At 42.7% G+C, this 18736-nt stretch overlaps 1 pseudogene; it reads left to right on the forward strand.

Annotated features, from left to right (window-relative positions):
• The first annotated feature begins 2562 nt into the window (after positions 1-2562).
• Positions 2563-12128, forward strand: LOC116872970 (annotated as a pseudogene).
• The last annotated feature ends 6608 nt before the right edge of the window (positions 12129-18736 follow it).

Raw genomic sequence — 18736 nt, forward strand, 5'->3', positions numbered from 1 at the left:
AGGACTTCCATTTTCTTACCTAAAAATAAAGATACCTGGGATCTTGCTGTGGTGCCTAGAACATAATGGGCGCTTGCTAAATGTTTGTGGAAAAAAATATGTGGATGGATGGACAAACAACATTTCTGGGTTTGTTTCCTCATTCTAAACTTACTGTGTTCGCTTCACAAGGCATTCAGAAGATTAAAGGATATCAAGCTTTTTAAAAATGCTTTTGACACCTGAAACTAATACAGTATGTCAATTATCCTTCAAAAACATAAAATAAACAACATGCTTTTGGAAACTAAAATCTGACTGTAAACATGTAAGATTAACATTATGTGACTACTAGTATGGGCATATCAAAACCTCACGAGTATATTTCTCCTCTTATACGCGGTGGGCACTAGACAAATCCGTGGTACTAATCAGGGAGGAGCTCAGCCCCTCTTAGGCTCTTTCTATAACCTGGTTTCTAGGTGCCACTCTTTTCTCCCCCATTAAGATGAGTGAACACGAGCTGAGTGCTTGAGGTTGGGGAGTTTCAGAACTACAGATAGCATATGGTTTAGAACACCAGTCCTACTGTCAAACTGCCTGTGTGTCCTACAGTCAAACTGCCTGTGTGCCCTGATTCCACCACTGACAAAGGAACTTAACCCCACTATACCTAGTTCATCTATAAAATGGGGACACTAGTAGAATCCATTTCATAGGGCTGCCATGAAGGTTGAATAAGATCAGACATGTAAAGCATTCAGAGAAGAGTCTTGCACATGGGAAGAAATCAACCAATATCACCCACAACCACTGTTGGTACCCCCAGCATCGTTATTATTACTGTTATTATTATCGGGTTTTTTAAGGGAGCATGCAGTCTAGGGGGATGAGAAAGACTACAGCAGAAAGCTGGAGGAACAATACAAACACTAAGAAGATCACCAGAGTATGCTACGCACGCAGAGGCCGGAGACATCTTTATTCACCATCCTCATCACCTCCTCTGTGTAGTCTCGTTTGTCCCCATGCCAACGTACACAGATTTTAAAAAATAATGCCCCAGATTGCCGGTGAGGAGCGCAGAGCCTAATGTGTTTCCCGATGATCACACAGTGCTTCCATGACACAGCTCAGTTTGCGCAGCCGTATCGCACTGTGAGCTCGAATGAAGCTTTTGGTCAAATAAGACCCCCAGGGCCTTTTAACGTCAATGGCTGCCAAGTTACACGGTCTCCGTCCTGAATTCCTATAATGTGTCCTGGGACCTCAATGCAAGACTTCGCATTTATCCTTATCACATTTCATGTTGTTAGTTTTGGCCAAGCACTGCAGCATGTCAAGATAATTCTGAATCTTGATTCTGTCAACTATCTTATATCTTATTTCTATCCCCTCCAGAGCGGTGTCCCTAGCACATTTGATCAGCATACCTACTACTACATCCTCACGCAAGACACGGATAAAAATGTGGACCAAGACAAGTATAAGAGAATAGTCCAATGTTTCAACTGCAGAAGCCTCTGCTCACCTGAATGCACCCACTAATCACCTGGGGTCTGACTGTTTAGGCAGCTTTAAATTCACTGAGTAGTACCCTTTTTTCATTCTTTTATTCAAAATGCCTTGTCAAATGCCTTGCTGATACTGAGATACACTGGGTCTATAACACTGCTGAATATCATTTGAAATTTTAAAATGTCCTGGATGCTGGTATCTCCTTTAAATTTGATGAGACTATCGATATCTACATCCAGGTTACCAATAAAGAATCTAGGGGGTAGGGGCACCTGGGTGGCTCAGTGGGTTAAAGCCTCTGCCTTCAGCTCAGGTCATGATCTCAGGGTCCCGGGATGGAGCCCTGCATTGGGCTCTCTGCTCAGCAGGGAGCCTGCTTCCCCCTCTCTCTCTGCCTGCCTCTCTGCCTACTTGTGATCTCTGTCTGTCAAATAATAAAAATCTAAAAAAAAAAAAAAAAAAAAGAATCTAGGGGGTATAGTTTAATAGATCACTTAAGGGCACCTGGGTGGCTCAGGCAGTTAAGCATCTGCCTTCAGCTCAGGCCATGATCCCACAGTCCTGGGATGGAGCCCAGCATCGGGTTCCCTGCTCAGCAGGGAGTTTGCTTCTCTGCCCCTCCCCTGGTTTGTGCACTTTCTCTCCCTCCCTCTCGCTCACTCTCTCTCTCCTTACATAAATAAATAAAACCTTAAAAAAAAATAGATCACTTAAAAGTTGTGCCAAGATGTATGAGTATGTAGGAGTGTCACTCTTATGTAAGAGTGTTACCACTCTTACAGTCCCATTTTAGGCTTTAATCTGAAGGGTGTCCTTCTCAGGGTATGCTATCTGCCCTAAAAACAAAACAAAAACACAAAACAAAAATAACTCCCAAATCCCAGTTGGCTTAAGGCAACAGAAATTTTTGCTCACGTGAAGTCAGGTGAAGTGTTCCTGATTGACACAGGCTGCTTACCATATGTCATTCTGGAAATCTAGTTTCTTCCATCTGTGACTTCACCCTTTTCTTGGTCCTTGGAATTTTCTGCCCTCAGCCACTAAAAAGGAAAAAAAGACGATTACATGTGGAGTGTTTCTGTGGTCCAGGCCTGGAGCACTGTACGTCACCTCAACGTGCTTCGCTGGTTAGAATTCAGTCACATGACCACCTCTACCTCCGTGGAAGGCTGGGAAGTACAGTCTAATTATGTGCCCAGTAAAAAGAGGACATGAGTGTGAGGAACACTAAACCTTGCTTGAAAAGAGAGAGCAAAGATAACTTAGGTGGAACACACATTTTCTTTCAGGTCAAGTGTGGGGCTAACTCTGCCAGAAAGGAAGGATTTGACGGATCCAGACTTGTAAGAGTTGGGTTCTAACTCTAAGTCCATCATTTACTGGGTAAGAGGCTTGGATGAGTCCCCAAACTGTAAGATTTCTAGGTCCATGAAGTACTGTTAGCATGTTTCATCCAGCCCTAGCCCAGTGTCTGGTACATAGGTTGTACAATAAACAATCATCCAATCATTGCGTGAATATATGAATAATTTTTCTGGACTTGTTTACTTATTTCCAAATTTTCTCTGCCATAGTGGTTGTTGTAAAGATCAAATGGACCGTGGCTATAAAAATGGTTTGAAAACTAAGAGACATTATAAAAAATAGAGAATATGAATTTTACTCATATTTATGTAAATTTGTATCATTTGTTCATATTCTTTTTTATTATTTCATTTATTTATTTATGAATATTTTTTAAAGGTTATTTATTTATTTATTTGTCAGAGAGAGCGAGAGAAAGGGGGGGATAGAGAGTGCACAAGCAGTGGGAACAGCAGGCAGAGGGAGAAGGAGTTTCCCCACTAAGCGAGGAGCCCGGTGTGGGGCTTGATCCCACAACCCTGGGATCATGACCTGAGCAGAAGGCAGACACTTAACCGACTGAGCCACCCAGGCATCCCATTTGTGTCACATTCTGTGTTTGACCTCCTCTGCACAGTTTTCTCTTACTGCACACAGTAGAAAATAGATAATCTCCAAAACTAATCAAGGTAAAGCTCTGCCCTAGTTGTTTCTCCTACGGCTTGAAGTCCAATCACCAATGTCTCCTCTCTAGTTAAATTTAAGAAGCAGGTATGAGTGCCTGTTGTGGTCAGGGCATGTTCTAAGAGTTGGGGTGATATAAGAACTAATCCAATTTGCACTAAAATAGGTAAAAATACTTGTCCTATAGTTGAGGACCCATCTGATAGCTTCATATATGAGGTAGTACTCACCTAATTTTTTAAAAAGAATGGTGAACTGTTCAAGAGAGAAAAATCAAAAACATCACTAAAACAAATAAAAAATATATTTAATTGGAGGCCAGATTACAGATGACCTTAAATGCAAGGACAGGGAATTTAGACTTTATTCCACAGGCATCATGGGGGCCATGAACAGTGGTTAAGTCAGAAAATCATGCAGTCAAAGTGTTCTTTTATGATATAATTGAGAGATGGTATCTTAGACAACCCAGAGGAAAATGCACGCAAGGGCTAATGCAGGAGTCCTAGCAAAAGTCATAAAGGTCTTGATCTAACAGTAAGGGGGGAAAACACAAAGCATAGATGAAAGGACTTCTAATTCTGATTATATGGCAGACTAACATAACTTGAGAACTCTCCCTTCAAGTATGTCTACAGTAGCAGAATAAAATATAACCAAAAAAATGTCAAGATTTTATTTATTTATTTGAGAAAAAGAGAGTGTGCACAAGCACACATACAGGGAGGGGCAGAGAGGAAAGGAGAAGGAGAGGGAAAGAATCTCAAGAAGACTCTGCACTGAGCACGGAGCCCCACATGCAACTTGATCTTATGACCCCGAGACCATGACCTGAGTAAAACCAAGAGTCGGACGCTTAACCGACTGAGCCACCCAGGCATCCCAACAACAACAACAAAATTTTAAAGGGCGCCTGGGTGGCTCAGTGGGTTAAGCCTCTGCCTTCGGCTCAAGTCATGATCCCAGAATCCTGGGATTGAGTCCCGCATCGGGCTCTCTGCTTGGCAGGGAGCCTGCTTCCTCCTCTCTCTCTCTCTCTCTCTCTCTCTCTCTCTCTCTGCCTACTTGTGATATCTCTCTGTCAAATAAATAAGTAAAATCTTTAAAAAAAAATTTAAAGCAAAATTAAGATTATAGGAAAGAAGGGGGAATCACAGGAGAAAGAATGAAACCAAGTAAGTCAGTATATAAAGTTATACTCCATTTGCCCTCAGAATTGGAGTGAGTTACAGATCTTCGAAAAACTTAGAACTTGGATTTAAATGACCACAGGAGATAAGACCTTGAGCCTGCTCAAAATAGGGGTAGAGATGAGACTACTACATGAAGCCAGGACCCTTGTACGCCTGAACCCATCCTGGAGAATACTGACCCTTCCTACCCTCCCGCCCCTCAAAAATTCCCTAACCACCACAGCAAGATGACACAGAAACTCATTTGTCCCTCTTTGTGGAAAAAAAGCCTTTCCTGAGAATGTGAAACCCCAGACCTGGTCTACACATTAATTTGGTTTTTGAAATTTCCCTACTGGAATGGCCCAGAAACTTTCAAGCCAAGAAATTAATGTAAAAACTGGTCCCCGGCTAGTAATATTTTGGGAGTACCTGGCAGAAGTAGTTACAGAAACACTCTAGAGAGACATTCCACAATGCAGAATACAGTTAGTTTCACAAAAATAAGCAAGCCCCACACGAGATGAGCTCACAATAAAAGAAATGGCAAAACACTGAAGGGACAAATCCATCATGGGCAAGAGTCAATAGGAATTCACCACTGTCACCCCTCCCACCTTCCAAAGAATGGAGCTACTACAACAATCTGAAAGAGAATATAAAATAAGAATGTTTAGAATAAAAACATTACAAAAAGAAAAAAAAACACAAGAAAAACAGGGGGCCATGACAAAAAATTGCAGAAATTCTAGAAATAAAATAGTTATTGAAATTAAAAACTCAGTCGGCACACGAAACAGTAGATTAGACATGTCTGAAGGAAAATTCATGAACAAGAAGCCCAAGCTAAAGCATCATACCAGAATGGATCCCACAGAAATAACAAGATGGAAAACTTGGAAGGGAGGTTAAGATAGAAAAAGTAGCAACAGAAGGTTCAATAAGTCTAAAAGGATTTCTAGAAATGAAGGAGAGTGTTGCTAAGCAACACTGGAAAAGGTAATGGTGAGAATTTTCTAATTTGATGAAAATCATAAATTCTCACAGTGAAGCAGTATATATATATATGTATATATATACACACACACACATATATATGTATATACAAATGTATACACATATATTTAAAATATAAATATGTAAGTATATATATAATCACATTTATATATTTACTTATAATATACCTATTTTATTTATAAAATATCTAGTTATAATATACTTGTTATTAATAACATTTATATTTATAATGTATTATATATAATTTATAATTATAAATTATAATTTATGTATTTATACACTTATTTTTATTTATATGTAATTTATACATTTCTAATATATACTTATATTTATTCATAATGTATTAGATATAATTATTGTAATTTGATGAAAAACATAAATCCTCATGATGCAGTATACATATAAGTATAAATACATAAAATATATTTTTATAAGTACATAAAATATTATATATATATATACCTGTGTGTGTGTATATATATACACATGAATGAATGAATCCTGGGCAATATACATAAAAATTTGTCAAGGACCATCTTTTTTGGTGGTGATGCATTCTCCCATCAAACACCACCCGTGTTAGCACTCTAAGGATTCATGGCCATCTCGGCGATATTGTCATTAGCCAAATCAGCTGCCATAGGCCAGACAGTGTATTGTTTAGCTTTGTTCTCTAAGGGAAGGCACTCTCATAGACACTCATTTTGTCTATGTAGAAGATAGAAATTTATCTTCAAAGTGTCTGATGAATGAAAGGAAGAATCAGGCTGGGAGTAGGTAGAATGCAGAGTAGCATGAGGGCAGTGGAAGGAGCTGAGGTGCGCATCTAGTGGGCTGAATTTTTCTATGCTCTGTACCCGCATGTACATATGTATCTGTGCAAGAGCTTTAAGTACATAAATGTGCTGCCTTCTTTGGCAGGGTCACATTCTAAACTGGAATTTGAGACTGCCCTCCTCGGCTTTCACTGATCTTATGCCTCCATTAAGAGATTTGGGGACTTCATCTATCATAATCCAGTTACGATTCTCTCCATTTAAGGGAGATGTTTGTTTAGGGTTTTTGTTGTTCATGGAGATGGTTCTTAAGGCAGAAAGTGACCCGTCTTCAAGACTCCTTTTCCTCTATGAGGTACACAGAAGACAAGGACTTACATTACATTTCCCATGGAAGGCACTGTATGCAGGAAGCCAAAAGCCCCTCACAAAGGACTTTTTAAAAATATATGACACTGTATCTGGTCATCCCTTTCCTTCCTGGGATTTCAGGTATGAGTAGCTTTTCCAGGTTTCTAAGTCAGCATCTTTGTGGATTTTTTCCTTTTAGTAGTAATATCACCAGCTTCCCAAGACGTTTCTTCATAAGTTACTGCTGCAGGACTTCTGAAACTCCTCAGAACCTGGACCCCAGCTGGGCTCTCAGGAACCACCAGTGCACTGAGCTCTTTCAGAAGACTGTAGAGAGCGTCCAGGTTTGCACACTGCACTTCCCCCATCAGAAGCTCACTTCCCCCCAGGTACCCTAAAGGGAAGAAGCACAATGCCCACAAACACTGTCTTATCTCAACAGACATTCCTTATTACTCAGCAGTTTCCTCTGAGGGGCTTGGTATTTATCTACCTCCCAGAATGGTCTCAGGTAGCCATAACATTTTACCAAAAGTTCCACACTCAACTTTCAAGTCCCTTAGAATAGGTAATAGGATGATGTGTTAAATTAAATCCCAGGGCAATCCCAGGGACCCCACAGCACTTAGAGTAAGTGTATACGTTTATTTCTCCAAAGAGTACAAAGTTCTACCTACACACACACACAGAGAAATACCATTCCTTTAGGAGTGTTTGACTGTTATCCAAATAAGTGTCCTGCATGACACACACACACTCGCCAGATTATAGGCATATATGGTATTACTACCCAAGTTTAAGTTCTAAGGTTTATGTCAATATTTCACCCGCCCTAACTCAGTTATTCGAATATCTTGGATGGCGTTTGTTAGTGTATTTTTCTACCAAGAGCCTCCAAATAAACGAAGGCGTATAAATTTTGAATTACGTGCTACGAGGAGGTGATGCATCAATACTGAGGCACTTCAAAGAGAAACACTTGTGCTGCATCTACTTGACACCATATATCTTAAGGAAAATTGAAAACAGTGACTCTCAAACACTAATTTTCTACAGACCCAGATGGCGGGCATCACATCAAGTTTCTGGGTGGTACAAAATGATTCACTCTTGAAAAATAAAATGAGTAAGTCTTCTCATGAATTCTGAAAGGAAATAAAAATCTAGCAGCTTGGATATGATTTTAAGAAATTATTCTTTATGGGAAACATTGTCTTATTTGAGCATTACCTTTGGATATGCAAAGAAACTAGAACTGTGTTCATTTTCTCTATGTGCCTCTCCCCATGCTATGCAGGCCCAAGAATAATTTGTTCTCCCGTGTAAAAATGAGCTTCTCCTCTGTAAATCTCTGGTAATGTCACTACTACACATTGGTAACCTTTTGAATTTTAATAATTTATTAATATATATAACTGCATAGTATGTTCTAAATCTATGGTATAACATTGTATCAAATGTATTATATGCTAATGTGATGGTATATAATAACAAGTATATATAATAAGTTATATACATAACTTAGAGTAATAATTATGGTACATAATTTAATTATCTGACATTATTAAGCATCCAATACGTCACCAAAAAGATGTATACAAAATATAGTCCCTGACGTCAGAAGGCCACAGTTTTATCAGAAAGGATTCTGACCTCTTCTATTATATCTAAAAGAGATGTTCTTTCTTAAACACCCCTGTGCTGCTCTCCCATGCCTTACCCCTCCCTGTGGAGGAGCGAGTTTCCCGGATGGAACTTACAAAGATCTGCCAGGGATGGGCATGCTCTGCCCCCCCAACTACAGGAGCCCAATGTGCTCTAACCCCACCTGTGATTGCAGAGGAGTCTGTCAGATTCTGGTATGTCCCTCTCAGGGAGCCTATTGTTGCAGCACAACAAGGCACCTTTCTTCAGAACCAGTTTTATCAATAAAAAAGTATTGTTTTGATCTTATCTGCCACTCCTCCCTCTCAAGCAGAGAGAAGGGTGTAATTCATTGCCGCCGCCCCCTCCCCACCCCGGGCCAATCCCAGCAGGGATAAGAGAGGTAACGGGTAATTACAACACAAAGCACACTGTGATCAGTGCAGTGTGAGCTCCAAAGAGGAGGAGATCATTAGCAAAGGAGAACTCATTTCCGTGGACAGAATTACAAAGTAGCAGAATCACAGTGGAGACCTTTCTGCCCCAGGGCCCAACCTGCTTTGGAACTTGTCATAATTTTTTATATATGGCATATAATCAATAAGCTCAGTTATCAACTAAATCATAAATAAATATGGTCATTATGTCATTTTTGAGTTAGAGTTTTTGTTTCTTGCTGTTGGACATAAAACTACAGCATGTGCTTATATGTTGGTGGTCAAAGTCAAAACTGGTGGGGGGGAAACCTCATGGGAAATAAAACTGGAGAGGTAGTTTGGAGCTAGAGGTAGAGGGTCCTACTTGTGTTGTGTGCATCTGAGTCTTCATGCGTTAGGTATGAGGCAGCCAGTAAAAGTGTCTGAGCAGGGAAATAACCAGCTTTGATGGGTGCTCCAGGAATTAACATGGTAGTGCTGTGTCAGAGTCTAAGGGGCAGCTCAGGAGAGTAGGCCTGGAAGCAGGGACACCTTACTAGGTGACTATCCTTAAAGGAAGTGGAAGGAAGCCAGATCTTGAACTAGCGGGTATTAGCAGGAATAAAAAGGAAAGAATGAACACAAAAGATACATGTTTCAAACAAAATTAATAGAACTTGACCGCTGCTCAGATGTGGGACCGAAGAAAGGGTAGAATTAAAGATTCTAGCAAAGTTTTGAGCTGGTGCAATTAGAAAGATCTTAATTAACAGAAATGGGAAGAAGTAAATGTTCAGGAAAGGAAATACTGACTTAGATTTGAGTCTGCTAAGAGCAACACCCTGGTAGATGGGTGGAAACTTCCAAAGAGGAGCTGTCAGGACTAGAGACGGGGTTTCAGAAATGAGTCACAAACAAGGAAGAAGTAAAGCCATGGGGCTGAATGGGCTCCCCAAGAAACCATACAGAAGTGAGGTTGGAGTAGAGGGCCAAGGGCAGCTTCTGAGGGGAAACATATTTCAATCTGGAAAAGAAGACAAGGGGACACAGGGATAAAAGGAGATATGAGACATTATTATCAAGGAAGACTAAGGAGGTGAGAATTTCACAGGCGTGGGGAGGTGATTAGGATGAGGGAACAGGGTCAATCATATAAAGTGATTAGGCAAAATAAGGATAAAAAGGAACACTGCATTTGGTAACCAGGTGACTAGTGACCTTTAAAAAAAATTACAGAATGGTAAGAGCTGAAGCCAGTTTACAATTAAGGAGCGAGGGATGGAAGCAGTTGACAAAGATGACTTTTTTTTTTTAAGATTTTATTTATTTATTTGACAGATCACAAGTAGGCAGAGAGGCAGGCAGAGAGAGAGGAAGGAAAGCAGGCTCCCTGCTGAGCAGAGAGCCCGATGTGGGGCTCGATCCCAGAACCTTGGGATCATGACCTGAGCCGAAAGCAGAGGCTTTAACCCACTGAGCCACCCAGGCGCCCCGCAAAGATGACTTTTTAAAGAAGCTCTGTGATGAACAGAAATAGGCGAGGCACTTGCTTAGAGGGGCCAGCAGAATGGAGGGAAAGTGGTTGTGTGTGTGTGTGTGTGTGTGTGTGTGTGTGTGTGTGTCTGTCTGTCTGTCGGGTTGGTTTCTTGTTTTGGTTGGCTAGTTTTGGATAAGAGGAACTTGAGTATGATTATAGCCAGGGAGCAAGGGCCAGTGGTGAAGCGAAAGAGAGGGAGCTGACGTGAAAACGACAGAGCAAAGCTTCAGGGCTGGCAAGAGCTCCAAACGAGAGAGAGGGAGAGAGACAGACAGACAGGAGAGAACGGCAGGTGAGCAAGCAGAAGGAAGCTGTAAAGGGTCCATTACCTGGGCGACGCCTCCTGCTACTACAAGGTGTTCGGAGATGGCCCTCGCCTGTCCTCATGCCGCTCCAGCGCTGGGGGCACGGCGGCTCCCAGTCCCTGCCCCTCCACGGTGTGGCCTCGTCGCTCTGCCTGAGCCTGAGCCTGGCCTACCGCCAGAGGCCCTGCGGCGTTCACAGGCGGCTGCGCACACCGACGAACCCAGGATCATCCGCACCCATGGAAGGAGCAGTTGGAAGACCTCAGTGCCACTTTCCCCGCGGGGGTGCACCAGCCAGAGAGGGGGAAGCGCGCCCCAAGCCGAGCTGGCGGCACTGGGGCAACACCACGCAGGCAAGCCCGTCGCGTGTCACGAGCTCTTCCGGCGCCAGCTGCGTGCGCAGCAGGAGGAGGCGCGCTCGGCGCATGCGCAGGCTTCACTGCTTCCACGGCCTGGGAAAAGAGGGGCGGCTGCTGCGGTCACACTTGGAAGAGGTGAGAGTGTTGGGCCCGTTGAGCGTAACGTGGATGGCGCCTCGGTGGCCCTCCTGGACCTGAAGAAGAAGCTGGAGTCTGTGCTGAGCTGGCTGGCCTTCGTGCGCCGGGTGTAAGAGGAGGAGGTGGGCCAAGCCGCTGGCCACGCGGCAGGCGTCGTCACAGGCCACTGTGGAGGTGGACATGGCCATGGCCAAACCAGACCCGAGCTCCGCAAGGTGCGAGATATGCGCTCAGTATGAGTCCCTGGCTGCTGGGACCGTGGAGGAGTGTACAAGTCCAAGTTTGCCAACCTGAACTAGCAGGCACTGAGGCCGTCGGGACCACAGGCGCCGCGAGATTCACGAGTACCGTCGCTAGCTGCAGGCACGCACGGATGCGGACTGGGGCCTAGGAATTGCTGGAGAGGCAGGTGCTGGAGCGGGAGGGGCGGCAAAGCTCAGACGTGCCTACCTACCTGGATAGCACTGGGCAGCTGGGGGGCGATCTCAGGAACACCGAGAGTGTGAGAGGGCCGGCCCTCTTCAGTAATACCGGGACTCGGTCAATGGCAAAATGGCTCTTGGTATTGAGACAGCAGCTTACAGGAAACTGCTGGAAGGTGAGGAGACACGTTTTAGCACCAGTGAATTAAGCATTGCAGGGCTGAACTCAAACCTCCCAATCCAGGTTATCTGCGCTCACCTAGAATTCTCAGTTCTGCATCCTCCAAAGTCTCAGCCACTGGGCTGTTTCTTAGCAAGGGGGGGTGGGGGGGGCGGCTTCTAAGACAGCCTCTAAGAAAAATCTAGGTAGGGAGGAATTTCGAAGACATGTTGGAAGAGACAGTATTATCCACCAAGAAAACCTTCAAATATAGAAGGAAGCACTACTTCAAGCCAAAAAATATAATTCTGTTGCTTAACAAAAGGTAATGCTTCTGGGGTACCTGGATGGCTCAGTCTGTTAAGCGTCTGCCTTTGGCTCAGGTCATGATCCTGAGGCCTGGGATTGAGTCCTGGAGTCAGAGTTGGACTCCCTACTCAGCAGGGAGCCTGCTTCTTCCTCTGCCTGCCACTCCCCCTGCTTGTGCTCTCTCTCTGTCAAATAAGTAAATAAAATCTTAAAAAAAAAAAAAAAAAAGTAATGCCTAACGGGATAATGTGCAGGGGCATCTGGCTGGTTCAGTTGGTACAGCATGCAACTTTTGATTTCTGGTTGTGAGTGCAAGCCCCACCTTGAGTGTAGAGATTACTTAAAAAAATAAAATCTTGGGCGCCTGGGTGGCTCAATGGGTTAAAGCCTCTGCCTTCGGCCCAGGTCATGATCTCAGGGTCCTGGGATCGAGGCCCGCATCGGGCTCTCCGCTCAGCGGGGAGCCTGCTTTCTCCTCTCTCTCTCTATGCCTGCCTCTCTGCATACTTGTGATCTCTCTCTGTTTCAAATAAATAAAATCTTAAAAAATAAATAAATAAAATAAAATAAAATAAAATCTTTAAAAGTGGGGGGAGAGGGCACCTGGGTGGCTCAGTCGGTTAAGAGGTTGCCTTCGGCTCAGGTGGTGATTCCAGGGTCCTGGGATCAAGTCCCGTGTTGGGCTCCCTGCTCTGCGGAGAGACTGCTTCTCCTCCCTCTGCCTGCTGCTCTGCCTACTTGTGCTCTCTATCTCTCTGTCAAATAAATAAGTAAAATCTTTAAAAAAAAATAGAAGTGGGGGGAGAATATGCTTTTGATGTGTTAAAGAGCCTATTCCTGAATCAAAACACCTGTCACCACTGTAAAATGTTTTCAAGATGTCAGTTTCCTATTTATTTATTTATTTTTTAAGATTTTATTTATTTTTTAAGATTTTATTTATTTATTTGTCAGGGACAGAGGGAGAGAGAGCGAGCGAGCACAGGCAGACAGAGAGGCAGGCAGAGGGAGAGGGAGAAGCCGGCTCCCTGCCGAGCAAGGAGCCCGATGTGGGACTCCATCCCAGGACCCTGGGATCATGACCTGAGCCGAAGGCAGCCTCTTAACCAACTGAGCAACCCAGGCGTCCCAGTTTCCTATTTAATATGAGTATTTTTCTCTACCAAGAAAACCACCTCTTGGGTTGGTGCAGACTCACCAAGAAGTTATGGAAGAATCTTTCTCCCCTAAAGTGCAAGCTTCAGAGCAATGGGTGATTTGGGTACAGAAGACGTACAAAGTAAAATACTAAATCTGTGCTTGTTATCATTTACTGTGAATTGAAAGTAAAACTTATATCCACTCACTATACCCAGCCATCAGCCAGCTATATAATGTCACTCTAGGTACCTAAAACATGAGATCACTGTCAAAGATAAACCAGTGATTCCTGCCTTACTCCACTCTAACAGAACTGTTACACAAATGGTGGGTGTTTGTTTAATGGACACATTCCTTCCCAACTTGTTCAATTCCATATATCCCTTTTTTTTTCCCAATTCAGGAAAAAAAAAAGCTAGTGTAGTATTTCACTTTAAACACATTTAGTTTCTTCTTAAAAGAACTTACCCCCTTTAGCTGTCTTTGCTCAATGATGAGCAAATTAGATAAATGTTGACTATTTCTATGATTCGTGTAATGACTTCTCCTTGTCCATTTCTATTTTGTAAATTTAAAAAAAAAATGGCAGTAAAAGTTTTAAGCGTTGCCCCCAATAAAATAATGAAAAGAGTCCCTAGTTTTTAGGCTTTCAGCTTATTCAAATCCATTTAGTTGGGGGGAAAAAAAACCTATTAAGAATATAGCTTCTCCAAAAAAAGAAGAAGAAGAAGAATATAGCTTCTCACCTTAACTGTGGAAACACAGTAATAGTATCCCAACCTGTGATTAAGCTGACCTTAGATTTAGTAGTATAAGCTAGGAAATGAGGGTTTTTAAGTGAATGGAAAAGGCCAAGGTCTTGTTTATCTGTGGCAGTTCATTTGTGGTGGTATAGAATTAACTGTTTTGTGCCCTTACCCTGAGACAAGAACCCACATAGTACTCTTCCTACTAGTCTAGGTCCTAAAGATGCCTTGTCTTCACTCTCCCATGCCTTTTAAGAGTTTTGGGTATAGATTATGTTATCTCCAGGACACAACGCTACTGCCCCAAAGTCGAAGAAGTCACTCTGGTTAATCAACCACCAGCAAAAACAAACAAACAACAACAAAAACCAAAAAAACCTTTCTCTTCTTAAAGAATCTTGCCCAACAGTTTTACCATCACTGCATGGTATGTAGGGTCTCCTTTCCCTACTGGGGAGTAAGAGACACTCAGGCCAGAGAAGGGGTATACATGTTCCTACTCATGTGCCAGGAAGTACATTCCGGAGATCCAGCTTTTCATCTTCCCAACTGTGTAGCAGCTACATTGCATGGTGTATGGTTAATTCTCTGTCGGCAGTCACTTCTACCACACCTAAAGAGTTGCCTTGTCCCTGTCGCATCTCTCCACTAAGCACTCCCCGGTAATAGGGACATGATACTTTTACTGAACTTTCCTATTCCAGCACATTCTTCAGTAGATCAAAGAACTTAAAGGATGCTTTTCTTCCTTTCCCTTACTCCATCCTTGTCTTTACTCTCCACACTTCCTGTAAAACATTAATAAAATAAGAATTTAAATCATGCAGCGGGGTTACGGACATTGGGGAGGGTATGTGCTATGGTGAGTGCTGTGAAGTGCATAAACCTGGCGATTCACAGACCTGTTCCCCTGGGGCTAATGATACATTATATGTTTATAAAAATTAAAAAATAAAAAAAATAAAAATAAAAAGAATTTAAATCATGCAAATCCCACCAACATTAAAAAAAAAAAAAAGAATGGCTTTCCTTTGGGACTACGCACCATAAATCTGGAAGTCTCCTGCCTCAACCACCCTTGTTCCCTCCCCACCCACCCTCACACAAATGCCAGCCTGTCTGCATACAAAATCTTACGAATTGTGAAAGCCAAAAGTCTATTTTAATCCCCAAATTACCTTCCACTTTGCTATTTTGTAACTTGTGTTGTTCCTAATTATGGTATTAACCAGTCAATGTTTTAATTTTTTTCTTATTCTGGAAGATGAATAAGGCCAGAAATTTATAAATAGACTAAACCACATTTTGAGTTTCTGCGCTTCTTCAAAAGACAGGATGCCAGAGAGAAGACGTTTTGGAGATGGAATCTGTTATCAGTCTAAGTGCCATAAGTCTGGGTTTTTTAAGAGGCTTAAATCACAGTGCGATGTTTGCATGACTGCTTGTAAAGCCTATTTCTGCTGATAGTACCCGACCGACTCTCTTCTGATGATGAAAGAATTGGGAAACTGGAGTCATGGCGTGATGGATTTGGCAGAAGCTTTTCTGTACTTCTCCACCATTGTCTGATCTGTTGGGAAAACCAAAGGATTGCTCGATGCTCTTTTGTTTTAGTTCCTCTTACTTATCATCCAATGTTTCTGGTTGCTTGAATTATATTTAGAATCAGACACTGTGGGTGCTGGAGAAAGAGAGAAAGGGAGGGAGGGAGGGACAGAGAGAGAATCAGGATGAGATTTGAATCCTGGTTTGGAGTTTGACCTTTTCTGTGAAAGGATAGCCCCCAGAACTAAATGTCATTATTAACTTTCGGGCTAGTAAATTCCCTAGCAGAAGCAGCAGTGGTAACATTTGTGGCTTCACATCTGTGAATATTTGGGCTTATGAATATTAATTTGTGGAGCTTTGTGAATCTGTCTCTCTAGCAAGAAGGCTCTGGGGCTTACATTTCACAGAGCTCGCCTTCCAGAGACATAAATCCCATCCAGACATCTAGACGTAGCTAGCAATGGCACCAACAGCTTTCATCCTCTGTCCTCAGGAGCTTGCCCCACCGTTATGCATATTGCTGACTTTGCTTTCCATAGGTAGCAAATGATTTTCCTTATCTCCTTAAGGATCACTCGTGTATCCCCTTGATACTGCTCTCTTACCCCCACTGTGTCCTTGGATCTCAAGGTGGCAGACAAAGTCTGCCAATTTTATTAGGTATGAGGGTAATTGATAGTCAGAAGGCAGAGCCCTGAAGTCAGAGCAAGTCTGCATAAAAGGGTTAAGGTCCACTAGCCAGGAAGAAGGACGGCCCTTGGCCAAAGGGTGATGTATGCTGCAACAGCCCTCCAAATCCTTCCTCTGTGTCCCTTCAGAAGACTTCCTACCTGGACTTAGGCCTGCCTTCCACGGGCTATGTGCCATGCACTGGACCTGGGCTCCCTCCTCCTTTGTGTCAGCATTTACCAGCTCTGTGTCCTATTTCTGTCACTGCTCTTGTAGATGATAGGCAGCAAAGGACATGGGCTAAAAGGTGGGTGTTGGAGATGGGCACTGGGGGGTTTGAATCCCAGCTAAACCACTTAGTAGCTGTGCAACCTTGGGCAAGTTATTGACTTCTCTGTCCCTCACTTTGCTCATCTGGAGAAAAGGAATAATAAGACCACCCTATGACAGGGATTTTGTGAGGAATGATGAGATGAATTGTGCATAAAGCACACTTCGGTGCCGAAGACGTGTTAGTTACGACTAGAAAAATTCACTCCTCGAAGGTATCCAAAGTGATAACTGTTTTATATGTTGTCACTTATGTGATTTTGTATTTTAATGAGAGCCTTGTGGAAAGGGTCCAAAGAATTAACGTCAAAGGATAAAGCAATAGAGACAACGTAGAAGTCTTCCATCACTCTTCAATTGTAGTAATGCAGCTGTCCAAAACACTGGCCTTTCCAGCCAGATATTCTCTAATTTAACCCTTCAATCAAAGAGAATGAGAGGGCCTGCTTAAGAATCATCACAGATCAAGGACTTAATTCATCCAGGAAGCAAGCTGGTCGGGGCTTAAACAGGGTCAAAGTCATTCCCTACACTAAATACCACAGTGCAAAGGAAAAACAGTACATTTAACTACCTGCCACCCTTTTAGATTTTATTTTTCCTCCTCCTGGACACAAAAGTAGGGGGTCAATAGAATGTCCATAAAGGAACAAACGTTAGTAAAGAAAATCAGCCAAAGTAGGAGGTTAGTGACACAGATTTAGATGATTTATTTCCTAATATCTCATAATTCTCAAATATGTCTGACTACAAAGTATTCTTTAGGAATGAGAAGCAAAGAAGAGCTTAGATGAGTGGCAAAACTAGGTCCTGAAGAGTAGAAGATGGGTCACTAATGCCAAGATCTCCCCCTTTGCCCTGTTCTCATGGCTCACTAACATTGGTAGATCTGAAGGCACGGAATGGACCCTTGTCAATTACTACTATCATCATCATCATCATCACTGTTATTATTAGGCTGTTCACATTCTGCACACTCCCAGTTTTGAAAAGACCTATTTTCCTGTACATCTGGATGCAAGGCAAAACTTGCTTCCCATCACAGAGACTGAAGACACTCTCCCAGCCTCCCTTGCACTTGGAGCTCACACTGTGACCGAGACACTGTCAGTCAGATGCAGCCTACAGCTAGGGATACAAAGAAGCAGAGGTGAGGCGCATCCTTGCCTGTGGTCGGTTGGCAACAGCAATGTTGTCAGTTCCAACTTCCTAGGGGCAGCAGCTGCACCTGTGACTTGTGACTCCAGAGTGCAGGCTGTGGTGGCATCCAGCACTGTCCTCCCTCGATGGGCTCTGGAGCAAGATCTTGGCTGCAGTCCTGACGGCTGCCAGGCCTCATTTGTTCCTGCTCAATTTCTAAGTCTGGTTCTGTAGTCTCTGAAATACACAATATCCTTTTATTCATTACTTTTTCTGCTTAAATGGACCACATCTGTTTCAGTTGTTTGCAACTATAAAACCCTGACTAATACAACGGGTGAGACAAGATTTTTACTACGATGGCTGGGACTGCCAGCTGTCTGCCAATGTTCTCCATTTCATCCTTTGGTAATAGAACTTGGATGTTAGCTGTATCCTCAGCAGCATCAGGTCCTGGTCTGAAAAAGAAAGGGTAAGGGGCGAGTTTTCCATTTGTGTCTTTTCTGGGTCAGTTGAATTGATTGATTTTTCTTCTCATTACGTGTTGTCTTTTTTTCCCTCCCAACTCTTTTGCATGCCTGTTCACTTTTGATTGGATGTTAAACACTGTGAATTTTATCTCATTATGTGCTGAATAATTTTGTATTCCTATAAATATTCTTAAGTCTTGTTACGGAATATGGTTAAGCTACTTGGTGTATTAGTCTCCTGGTGCCACTGTAACAAATTATCCCAAAATTAGTGGCTTGAAACATAGGCATTTATTCTTTCACAGTTGTGGGGGCCAGAAGTCTGAAACCAAACTGTCAGCAGGATATCTCCAGGGGCTCTAGGAAAGAATCTTTTCTTGCCTTTCCAGCTTCTGGTGGCGCTCAACATTGGCCATAGCACTCCAATCGCTGATTCTGTCTACTTCCCATTGCTTTCTCCTCTGTGTGAATCTAATCTCTTTGCTTCCTCCTCCTCCTTTTTTTTTCCCTAAAGATTTATTTATTTACGAGAGAGAGAGAGAGAGAGAGAGACAAAACTCAC

This window comes from Lontra canadensis, unplaced genomic scaffold, assembly GCF_010015895.1.
Source record: "Lontra canadensis isolate GAN:19392208 unplaced genomic scaffold, GSC_riverotter_1.0 scaffold2, whole genome shotgun sequence".
Taxonomy (NCBI): Eukaryota; Metazoa; Chordata; class Mammalia; order Carnivora; family Mustelidae; genus Lontra; species Lontra canadensis.